Consider the following 10,922-nt stretch of genomic DNA (forward strand, 5'->3'; position numbering starts at 1 on the left):
ACAGTATATTCTGTGAAGCGTTTTGAGACGTCTCAAAGACGTAATAAGGCGCTATATCAAATGCAAGGATTATCATATTATATAACAACCTCAACAACAACAACCACCTCAACAACCACAACTTAAACCGGAACCAGCATGCTGTGCCCTTCAAAATAGGACAGCCTCTCAGAACTTTCAATAATAACAATAATAATCCTTAGCGTGCTGTTGAGACGTCTCAAAATGCTTGACAGCACTTTGCTGTACTGTAATGTGCAATGACTGTGTATTTGGTAGGCGAAGGTGGCAGCCAATTTGCACACAGCAATGTCCCACAACCAGTCATGCAGTAAATTACAAATTTTATCTGGGGGATTGTTGGCCAGGACACCGGGAGAGAGAAACTGCCTTCTCCTTTCGAGTAGTGCCATGGGATTGTGAGCATCCACCTGAACAGGCAGAGAGGACCTTTCTCATCCGAAGGATGGAACCTCTCGACAAGGCAAGTGCAGCCTCCAACACTCCATCAGAGCGTCAGCCGAGACTATGTGGGTTCAAAGTCCCGATGTGAGGTTCGAACCCACAGTCTCTTGAGCCTCGGGAATGAGAGCGCTACTGACTGAGTCAAGTCGACACCTTATAATAATAATAATCCTTGCATTTCGCATAACGCTTTATCACGTCGTTGAGACGTCTCAAAATGCTTCACAGGATATATTGTAAAGTGGATTGACTGTGCATGTTGTGGGCGAAACACGGCAGCCAAATGGGCACAGCAGCATCCTACAAACAGTTGTGGAATGAGTGAGCAAATTTTATTTCTTTAGAGGTATTATTACCCCCGGAAAGCGATCCGCCAATCGACGAACAACCGGATTCCTACTCACTGCTACGTGAACAGGCGTGTGGAGTAAGGAGACTTGCCTTTCTCCCCTTATCTGGTTAGAAAGCCCTCAGGTGCTGGGAGGACTAAGCACATCTGGAAAGGAAAGCTCCTTTATGCTCTGACTCGCACCACAAACCAGCCTTTTCCTTGCAATTGTTAAACACCAGTAAAAAAAAAAGGTTTGTTCCCCAGTTATTGCCCTTTGCTCTCTCTCTCTCCCAAGTTTCCTTCCTGAGCCCAGTTTGGTTTGTGTTGTTATTTCTGTGTGTGTGGTGGAGGGGTGGGAAGAGTGGAGGCAGAGAGAGACAGAGATAAAATAAGGAGGGAAGGAGGGAGGGAGGGAGGGAGAAAGAGAGGTAAGAAGGAGTAAAACTTCTTCCTTTTGAACAAAATAGAAAGATCAACAAAGAAAAAAAAAGAGAAAGAGAAAAGCATCTTCACAGGTAAAAAAAAACAGATCAACTCTCAAATGGAAGCAGGTCTGAGCTGAGACTTGAGTTGGTTCCCTGTGAAAAAGAGGGGAAAGTTCACTGTCAGTAGATTTGCTGCTCAAAACGTCCCAACTCTCTGCAGTGACCAACTTGTTTCGCCTCCAGTGCACTGTGCAGTGTAGTCCAACACGTACTGTCAAGGGCTCTCCTGCATCAGTCTCTCTCCACACACAACACACACACCCTTCAGCACAGACACACAGACAGACCATTGCCAGCAAAGCTGTCTTGTACAGTTAGTCTCAGCTGCTCTGCAAAGCAAAGACAAGCCAAAGCCATTCTCCCTCTTACACTCTCTCTCTCTCTTTCTCTCTCTCTCTCTCTCTCTCAGATGCATGTACTGTGCTGTACTCACAGGCATTTTCCATCAAGCTGCTGTTAAGCTCTCTCTCTCTCTCTTCTTTGCACACTGCACATTCCTGGGCTCCTGCTTGCTTGCTTTTTTCTTGCTTGGCAAAGGGAGTGAACTTTCCCCTCTTTCACAGGGAAAACACTACCCCCCCCATCACCATCACCACCACCACCACCACCAGCAGCAGCAGTGCTCTCATTTGGGAGCTGAGTTGATCTGATTCTCTTGCAACCTCTGAATTCCTGGCAGAGAGAAGAGAAAGCCACCAGTTGAGGCAGGGAGTGAGGAGGTTGAGCAGTCAGTGAGGGAGATCACTTCTCTCTCTCTCTCTCTGTGTGTGCTAACAGCTTGTTGCACTCCACTCTGCCAAAGCTCCAGCCTTCAAGCACCTCCTGCAAACCAATGAATGCATTTCCTTGCCACTCCCACCCACCTACTTGGGTTGATCCACTCGGCTGGTTTATTCGCACAAGTGAGGAGAAACTTCTTGTTGATACGATGTACATGCATAATAATCCTTGCATTTAATATAGCGCCTTTTCACGTCTTCGAGACGCCTCAAAGCGCTTCACAGAATAGACTGTAAAGTGAGTTGACCGGATATTTTGTGGGTGAAACACGGCAGCCAATTGCCCACAAATAGTTGTGGACTGAGTGATCAAATTATATATTTTTTAAAAGTGCATTTATTTTTGAAGGGATTATTACCCCCAGAAAAGCGATCCGCCAATCGACCAACAACTGGGTTCCTACTTACTGCTGGGTAAACAGAGGCGTGTGGAGTAAGCAAACTTGCCTAAGGTTTTGCCCTGCCCGGGAATCGAACCCAGGTCCTCTCGCTTGCGAGGCGAGTGCTCTAACCTCTAAGCTGCAGGACTCCACAACAAAACTGAAGAGGTGCAAAATTCTTCAGCCAGTCCACATTCTTCCCTTGTTCTTGTGCTTTTTTTAAATAACCTGGTCAGCCGAGTGTCTGACAACACAGAAACCCATCACCATGTTTAACAGTATCCGAACCTGGCTGAGTTCCATGTGCGGAAATTCCCTGAGTCTCAAATACGAACTCTGGACACATCTTGTTTACCTAATACAATACAATTCACATTTGTATACAGTTACAATTTACGTACAGTACCTTTTATGTCAAGAGGATATCTCAAAATGCTTGACAATGCTGACTGGGCACCTGCGATGGGGGTGGGAATCAAGGGGGAGAGGGGGCTGCAGTCAAAGTGGTAGATCCTGAGATGGAGCTTGAACGAGGGCAGGGAGTCAGAGGGACTCCGGGATGGAGTTCTTGAGAGCGGGTGGGGTGTGGGTGGGTGTTCGGAATTAGATAAAAGCCTGCCTGCCCGATGGTGGGGCAGATAGGGTGAGGGATACAGAGAGTATGAGATGCAGGTTGGCAAGAGCTAATGTATGGGGACACCACATTGTGTGTTGGGAGTATCTGCTGGAGTTTAACCAGCCAAAACCTCAAAGCTTGCCATTGAGAGCATGGTCTGGCAAGCTTCTCATTACTACTCCAGCTAGGACCACCCTAACCAATAGGGCTTTGGATTACAGAGTTAACAGGAGCTGAGCGGGAAGAATCACTGCACCCAGTGATTTTGTCCTTTCTACCCCACATCCGTGTCTTGACCCACTCTGCCTTCCCCCACCTCCGCAACATCGCCCAACTATTAATCCAGAAGTTAGTAGCAGTGGTCATCAGAAAACATTCCCAGAAATCAGAGGGGGAAACAGACCAGTTGCACTCGCAAGCATAACTTCTGAGGAACGTTTTGCTTTCCCAAGCTAACTTTCTGAACACTAAAGGATACAATCATAGAGATTTAGTGCACAGAAGAAAGCTATTCGTTCCATTCGAGTCAGCCTCTGTCCTTGAGTGGTTCAGATCATAATTCTCACACCGTCTTCACTTCATCTCCACAAACGGCTTCTCCTCCAGTCTCCGCAAAGTCTCGTGCGGCGTTCCTCAGGGCTCTGTCCTTAGTATCCTCTTCTTCAACATCTGCAGACATGGGGTCAACTTCTATAACACCCACATCCATGCCATGATCCACTCTGCCTTCCCCCACCTCTGCAACATCGCCCAACTCCGCCATTGCCTCACCCCTCAGGCTGCCAAACCCCTCATTCCACGCATTCATCACATCTAGGCTCGACTATGCAAACTCCCTACTTGTCAGTTTTCCCAATTCTTCCCTCCAGAAGCTGCACATCATCCAGAGCTCTGCAGCTCGTGTCCTCTCCTGCACCAGGCTTTGTGACCCCATCACCTTCACTCTTGCCCGGCTCCACTGGCTCCCCATACCTCAGAGGACAGTGTTCAAAATCCTCTTCCTCGCCTTCCATGCCGTTGTCCCTCCCTACCTCTGCGACCTGCTGACCCCATATCAACCATGTCTGTTCCCTCCGCTCAGCAGGCTCTGGCCTGCTCCAGGTCCCCGCCCGGCTCACCCCACCATTGGCGGTTGGGTCTTCAGCCTTTCTGACCCCAACCTCTGGAACTCCATCCCACATTCCCTTCGCCTCGCTCCCTCCCTTGCCTCATTCAAGCCGCGTCTCAAAACCCTCCTCTTCGACTGAGCCTTCGGCCACCCTCCTGCCTTTCACCCTCCCCAATCCCGACCCCCAGCTCAGGTCCAAATCTCTGACAGTGTCCAGCGTCTTGGGACGTCCTCTTGACGGAAATGTAATTTTGTATTATATTATATTGCAGACGCTTGAAGGGGTATGGAGATATGGCAAGGCAGTGGGATTGAATGAACACTTTACTCTGAGAGACTTGTTGGGCCGAATGGCCTCTTCTATGCTGTAAATCTCTATGATTCTTGGAAACAATGCATTGACATCCCAATGACAAATGACAAACCTCGGTGTGGGGTGGTGGGGGGGGGGTGGGGGGCAAACAAAGTCAATCCAATACTAATTCCGCGAAATAATACATGCAGAAACTATTGGTATTCCGAAAGCTATTGATCCAATTGAATGGATTTAATCCAGTTCAGGAAGAAACCAACAGAGAGAGAGAAAAAATTCCGTCCGTCAGGCTTGACCTACATTCTAGAGAAACAGTATGAGCCAATGCCACAGTTAGCAGTATCCTGTACACACTTTGAAAAATAATTGCAGTCTCGAGAATCATCAAGAGTCTACAGCACAGAGGCTATTCAACTTCTTATGTGCGTCTGTGTGTGCTAGTTCTAGCAATCCCACTGGAGCTATCTGTTTCAATTCCCCTTTTTTTTTCACATGCTCTTTAGTATTATTTTTCCTGAAGTATTTATGCAGTTGCCTTTTCGATGCTGTCGTAGACTCAGCATTTCATAATATAACAATGATAATCTTTGCATTTGATGTATCAAATACAAGGATTCTTCTCACTGTTGTTATGATACTGTGAAATACAGTGAATGTTTCGGAGGAAAAAGCAAAACCACAGCAGAGCCACTTTGCACGCAGCACAAACAGCCATGAAATCAATGACCAATTTTTATTTGGGGGATTGTCAGCCAGGAAAGAGAAACTCCCTTCCCTGTTTCGAATAGTTCCCTTTAACGTCCACCTGAACAGATGGACGGGGACTCGGTTTTAATCTGATCTGAAGGACGGCACCTCCGACAATGTACTCCACATCCCACAGCACTGCACTGTGTCTTCTTAGACAATTTGAGCTCAATGTCCCGATTTGGGGGAATTGAACCCACAGCTTTCTGATTCAGTGCTACTGACCGAGCCAGGCTGACAACTGTAATTCTGCCAGCAGTTAAAAATACCGTGGCCTTCAGTAAGCAATTCAGAACAAGGAGGCATAATATTAAAATTAGAGCAAGGCCATTCAAGAATGAAAACAATTTATAATTTGGTATTCAATCCACAAGTGTTTGTAGGACACTGCTCTGTGTAATTAGCTGCCGCATTTCACCCACAAAGTCAGTTCACTTTACAGTATATTCTGTGAAGCGCTTTGAGACGTCTCAAAGACATGATAAGGTGCTGTATCAAATGTAAGAATTGTTAAATCAAGGATTAAATCAAGTGGCACTTTTTCACACAAAGGGTAGTGGAAATCTGGAACTCTCTCCCCAAAAGGTTGTGGTTGCCAGATCCATTCAAATTTTCAAAACTAGAGGTTTGTTAGTTCAGAGAATTAAGGGATATGGAGCAAAGGCGGGTAAATGGAGTTGAGGTATCAATCAGCCATGATCTAATAGAATGGCGGAACAGACTTGAGGGGCTGAATGGCCTACTCCTGCTCCCATGGTCCTAATTCTGCAACTGTATTTTTCTGGGGGGCACAGAATTCCCCAAATCCGTATGTTCTTACAGAAAAAAGACTTGCGTCGTTGTTTCAATCGGGAACGAAATTAGAACATTTGGCATTTAAGTCAATTGAGGCAATTCAAGGATAAGCCTAGAAATCAATCCTGCAACACAGAGCGTGAAGGAGATGGGATCATATCAGCGGGCAGAGAGAGGGAGAGAGAGAGAGATGAGGGAAAGAAGAGAGGGGAACTGCAAGGGCAGCCAGCTGATCCAGATCGTCAGCAATTCAGACCGAATCCCTTGTGGAATTGAAAATGAATCTGCGTAAACAAATGCAGAGATGCAGAGACTCGATGAACATTCGCTGGTGTGGTAGAGGGTGTGACACCAGTGATTAATTGTCAATGCTTCATCTTGAAGGGAAGGTCAAATGCTCTCAACGCCACGAAGATACAAAAGCAGCTCAAGATTTATGCAGGGGACTCAACAGGCTCCTGTTTGTACAGGGAGAGCGGTGGTTTTCCTACGTGCCCAGACATTGATAATCGGCAAGCTTTCCAAACACAGTGCATCGATGGAGGATTAATGCGGATTACAAGACTCTCAGATTGCCCACTTGCTCCCACACAGAGAATTTAATGGGGACGATGGTGTTTCTGGGTTGTCACATTGCAATGGCAGATAATCTCCTAATTGTGTTTTCCAGACATGGAACTGCCACGGCTGCCAGATTGAAGTTGGCCGGGACAAATGGCTGATATGACGGCAATTGCGGTGAAAACAAAATGGCACTCTGTTTTCAAAGTGTTTGCACTGATGTTCCATTTTGTGGAGTCCTGTAGGGTATTGGTTAGAGCGATCGCCTCGCAAGCAAGAGGACCTGGATTCGATTCCCGGGTGGGGTGAAACCTTAAGGCTTGAAGATTTGTATGAATTACAATCCAATTTATATTTATCATAAAAATCAAACATAAGCATTATTATCAGGAGGACGTCTCAAAGCACTTCACAGGATTTACTGGAAAGTGTAGTGACTGTGTTTGTGGGTGAGTGCAGCAGATAATTTGTGCACAGCCACATCCCACAAACAGTCACAAAGTGAATAGCCAAATTTATTTGGGGGATTGTTGGTCAGGGCACAGGGAGAAATGCTTTTCCCTTTTTGAATATACCACGGGATCTTTAACATCCACGTGAACGGGCAGATAGGACCTCAGTGTAATATCTTACCTGAAGGACGGTACCTCCAATAATGCAGCACACCCCCCAGCACTGTTCTGGAGTGTCAGCCTAGACTGTATGAGTTACAAGTCTCAAAGTGGGGCTTGAACCCACAATCCTTTGACTGAGAGGCGCAAATACCACCCACTGAGCCAGGCTGACATATTTCACATCAAGAGAATATCTCAAATGCGAGCCGAGGAGGGCGAGTGACAATTATCACATTGAACGGCACAATTTACACCTCACATTTACTGAATGCACGTGTGTTTGATCATGGTTAGATTCTTTTTAAGGCAACGGTTTATTTTTATAAGCACATCAGTTGCAGGCTGATTGAGCTGTGTGTGAGGTATGAGACAGACAGTAAATTAAAGGCAGTGAAACAAGGCAAAACTACATAAACATCTACTAAATAAAGGTGAATGATCATTTAAAGCAAAAAAAAACAAGTTATTATTACAGAAGGGTTGCCAGTAGCTTAATGCATTGTGCAGAACACAATTTAGACTAATAATGCCATTTGATTTTTGCTTATAATGAATTATAGTGTCCACCTACACATTAACCTGAGGTCCCATCTGTGTCTGTCTAGGTGGACGTTAAAGATCCCATGGCACTATTTGAAAAGAGGAGGGAGTTTCTCCTGGAGTCCTGGCTAACGCTCCTCCAAAACAAAATTAGTCATTAATTTCCCTGCTGTTTGTGGGCCATTGCTGTGTGCACATTGGCTGATGTTTTTGCCCCCAAAACACACAGTCACTCCACTTTACAGGAAAGCCTGCAAAGCACTTCAACACATCCGGCTGTCATAAAAGGCGTTATATCAAATACAAGAAGATTATGATGATCAGATTGTTATTATATTTTTATATTATGTTTATATATTATTATTTTAAACTGTTAATATTATATTATTAACAATAAGGGAAAGCCTTATTTACAATCTGGAACAATGGTTAAATAAATGGTTTTCATTCTAGGGATATTCCACTTAATTATAAAAAATATTATAATTGTTATAATAATAATAATAATAATTACACTTAAAGTAGCTTAAAGCAATTTGCTTTGGACATTGCTTTAGAAGCACAGCACTGGATAGCAATCAGGCCTTCAGTTGTCAGCAAGTTCAGACTAATTCACTTCAATCTGTCAGCAACAGGACATTCTGGGTGCCAGAACCTTTCACCTTTGACCGGTGGTCCACAATGTGTTTCTTTGCATGATCTCTTGGCCTTTCTCTGCCCACAAAGCTCTAATTACCAAGTGCTCAACTGCCTGAGATTACCTTAATGTCAGAACAATCGAAAGCCCCTGGAAGGCATTGCTTAGTCTTTCATCATGGTCAGTGGCCCGAGAGATTCTGAGATTTGATCAACGGATCATTAACGCTTTAATGAAACATTCTATTATTATTGCAAGCCCAGCATTAGGTAAACAGGGTACGCCCCTTCAGGGGGAATTTCCATGTTAGTTGACACACGTATGTGGAACTTTCAGTCTGGTTTGCAACTCTTAAGCACAGTGATTGTTTTTTGTGTGTGTCAGGCATCGACTGAGCAAAACACATATCAATAAGCTTTGTTCTGGCCAAAGGGAAATTTGTTCTCTTCTCCCAGGGCCTTGGATCTCAGGTTTATTTGCCATCTGCAGGCAAGATTAGCCCTGAGGGGGATATCTGACAATCCCAGCAATGTGGATGGATATCAGACATTAGGCATCTCAATGTCATACATATTTAGTTACCATAAAATTTACATTTATGCATCGCCTTTCATGTCAGGAGAACATCCCAAAGTGCATTCACAATGCTGGATGGGCACCGGGGGAGGGAGTTGAGGGGAGTAATAATACTAACAATCATTGCATTTGATCTTGTGCCTTATCACGTCGTTGAGACGTCTCAAAGTGCTTCACAAAATATATTGTAAAGTGGATTGACTATGCCTTTTGTAGGCGAAACGTGGCAGCCAATTGTGAACAGCCGTGTCCCACAAACAGTTGTGGATTGAGTGACCAGACATTTTTTTTGAGGGATTATCATCCTGGAAAGCGGTCTGCCAATCGACTGACAACCGGGTTCCTACTTACTGCTAGGTAAACAAGGCTTATGGAAGAAGGAAGTTTGCCTAAATTTGGCCTCACCCGGGACCTCTCGTGAAAAACATGGCATGGCACTAAAGGTTGCTCGAAAGATCTTGAATGTTTTTGAGCGCTCTGAGACATCCCCCCTGATGTGAAAGGCGCCGTATAAATGTAAATTGTATTGTAAATTGTATCATTGTATTGAGCTCTGCCTCCTCAAGTCTCTTTGCACTGATGGCAACAGGTAACGTTGAGTAAATAAGTCAAGTAGCTAGTCACGCAAAGGGTGTGAGCCTTGGCACATAACAGAGTCTGTCTAACACTGCAATTTTTTTAAAAACATGATCCATTGTTTTTATTCAGTGCTTAAACCCAGGGGCAGAATATTCCACTTCTCAGCGGGTGAGTTGTGTCCAGCGTTGATGAACTGAAACAGGTAAAAATCTCCATCTTACGAAGAACTAGTGTATCAGCCTGGTGTAATCGGTAGTTGCTCTCACCTCTGAGTCAGGAAGTTGTGGGTTCAAGCCCCACATTGGGACTTTAAATTCTTGAAGTTTATTCTGATGTTCAAATACAGTGGAACGTCAGCATAGGCTGGATGAGTTTCAGATCCCGGCATGGGGCCTGAGCTCCTAACCTTCTGAGTCAGAGTTGAGTGTGCTACCAACCGAGCCAGGCTGATGCATAAATTGAATACGAGGGACGTAAACTGTGAAACCAGCCACCATTGAAAACAAACACAAACTTTCGGTGAGGCTTCCTATCTTCCTCCCAATCCGGGTTCTCACTCAGTCTTTGTAAAGCCCTTTGAGACGTTCTCCCGATGTGAGAGGTGCTATATAAATAAAAATAATGATAATCCTTGCTTTTGAGGTAGTGCCTTATCACAACATTGAGACGTTTCAAAGTGCTTCGCAGAATGTACTGTAAAGCGGATTGACAGTATTTTGTGGACAAAACATGGCAGCCATTTTGCACACAGCAGCGTCCCACAAACAGCCATGGGATGAGTGACCAACTTTTATTTGGGGAACTGTTTGCCAGGACGCTGGGAGGGTGGCCGAAGGCACGGTCACGGTTGTGTGAAGGGAAGGTCTTCAGACTGGACTTGAAGGAGGCAAGAGAGGGGTTGAGGCGGAGGGGTTGTAGGATAGAGTTTCAGAGTGTGGGGGCAGAAATGCTGAATACCTGACTGCCAATGGTAGGGCGGGAAGTGTGGGCGACCTGAAGCAGGACGGTGTCCACCGAGCAGAGGGAGTGGACAGGCTGATATGGGGTTATGAGGTCAGAGAGGTAGGGGGGGAGCAAGACCGTGGAAGGCCTTGAAGGCAAGAATGAAGGCGGAACGAGTCACTGCGCAAATGTGGGGTTTGAAGGATAGCTGGGGGTCGAAAAGGACACTGAGGTTTTGGATTGGCTCGGTGAGCTGAAGAATGCAGCCATGAATGGTGATAGTGTCAGCGGCTGAGGTGAGGAGGCGGTGCTGGGCGCCAAGCAGGAGAGGCCTCTGTCTTGCCAACATTGAGCTGACCCCTTCGCGCAACCATTGGCGGCAGTGCTTTCAGCTCCTACACCCCAAACTCCCTGCCTCAATCCCTGCACATAGCCTCATCTCTGCCCATCTTCA

At 45.6% G+C, this 10,922-nt stretch overlaps 1 protein-coding gene across 1 annotated transcript in view; it reads right to left on the bottom strand.

Annotated features, from left to right (window-relative positions):
• Window positions 1–1,983, bottom strand: part of LOC103179706 (carbohydrate sulfotransferase 9) — a 40,874-nt gene extending 38,891 nt beyond the window's left edge. The window contains exon 1 of the mRNA XM_007895089.2: window positions 1,715–1,983. The gene's annotated coding sequence lies outside the window, so the exon portion shown is untranslated. The remainder of the gene's footprint in view (window positions 1–1,714) is intronic.
• Between the last annotated feature and the right edge of the window lie 8,939 nt (window positions 1,984–10,922).

This window comes from Callorhinchus milii, unplaced genomic scaffold, assembly GCF_018977255.1.
Source record: "Callorhinchus milii isolate IMCB2004 unplaced genomic scaffold, IMCB_Cmil_1.0 Scaffold2, whole genome shotgun sequence".
Classification (NCBI taxonomy): Eukaryota; Metazoa; Chordata; class Chondrichthyes; order Chimaeriformes; family Callorhinchidae; genus Callorhinchus; species Callorhinchus milii.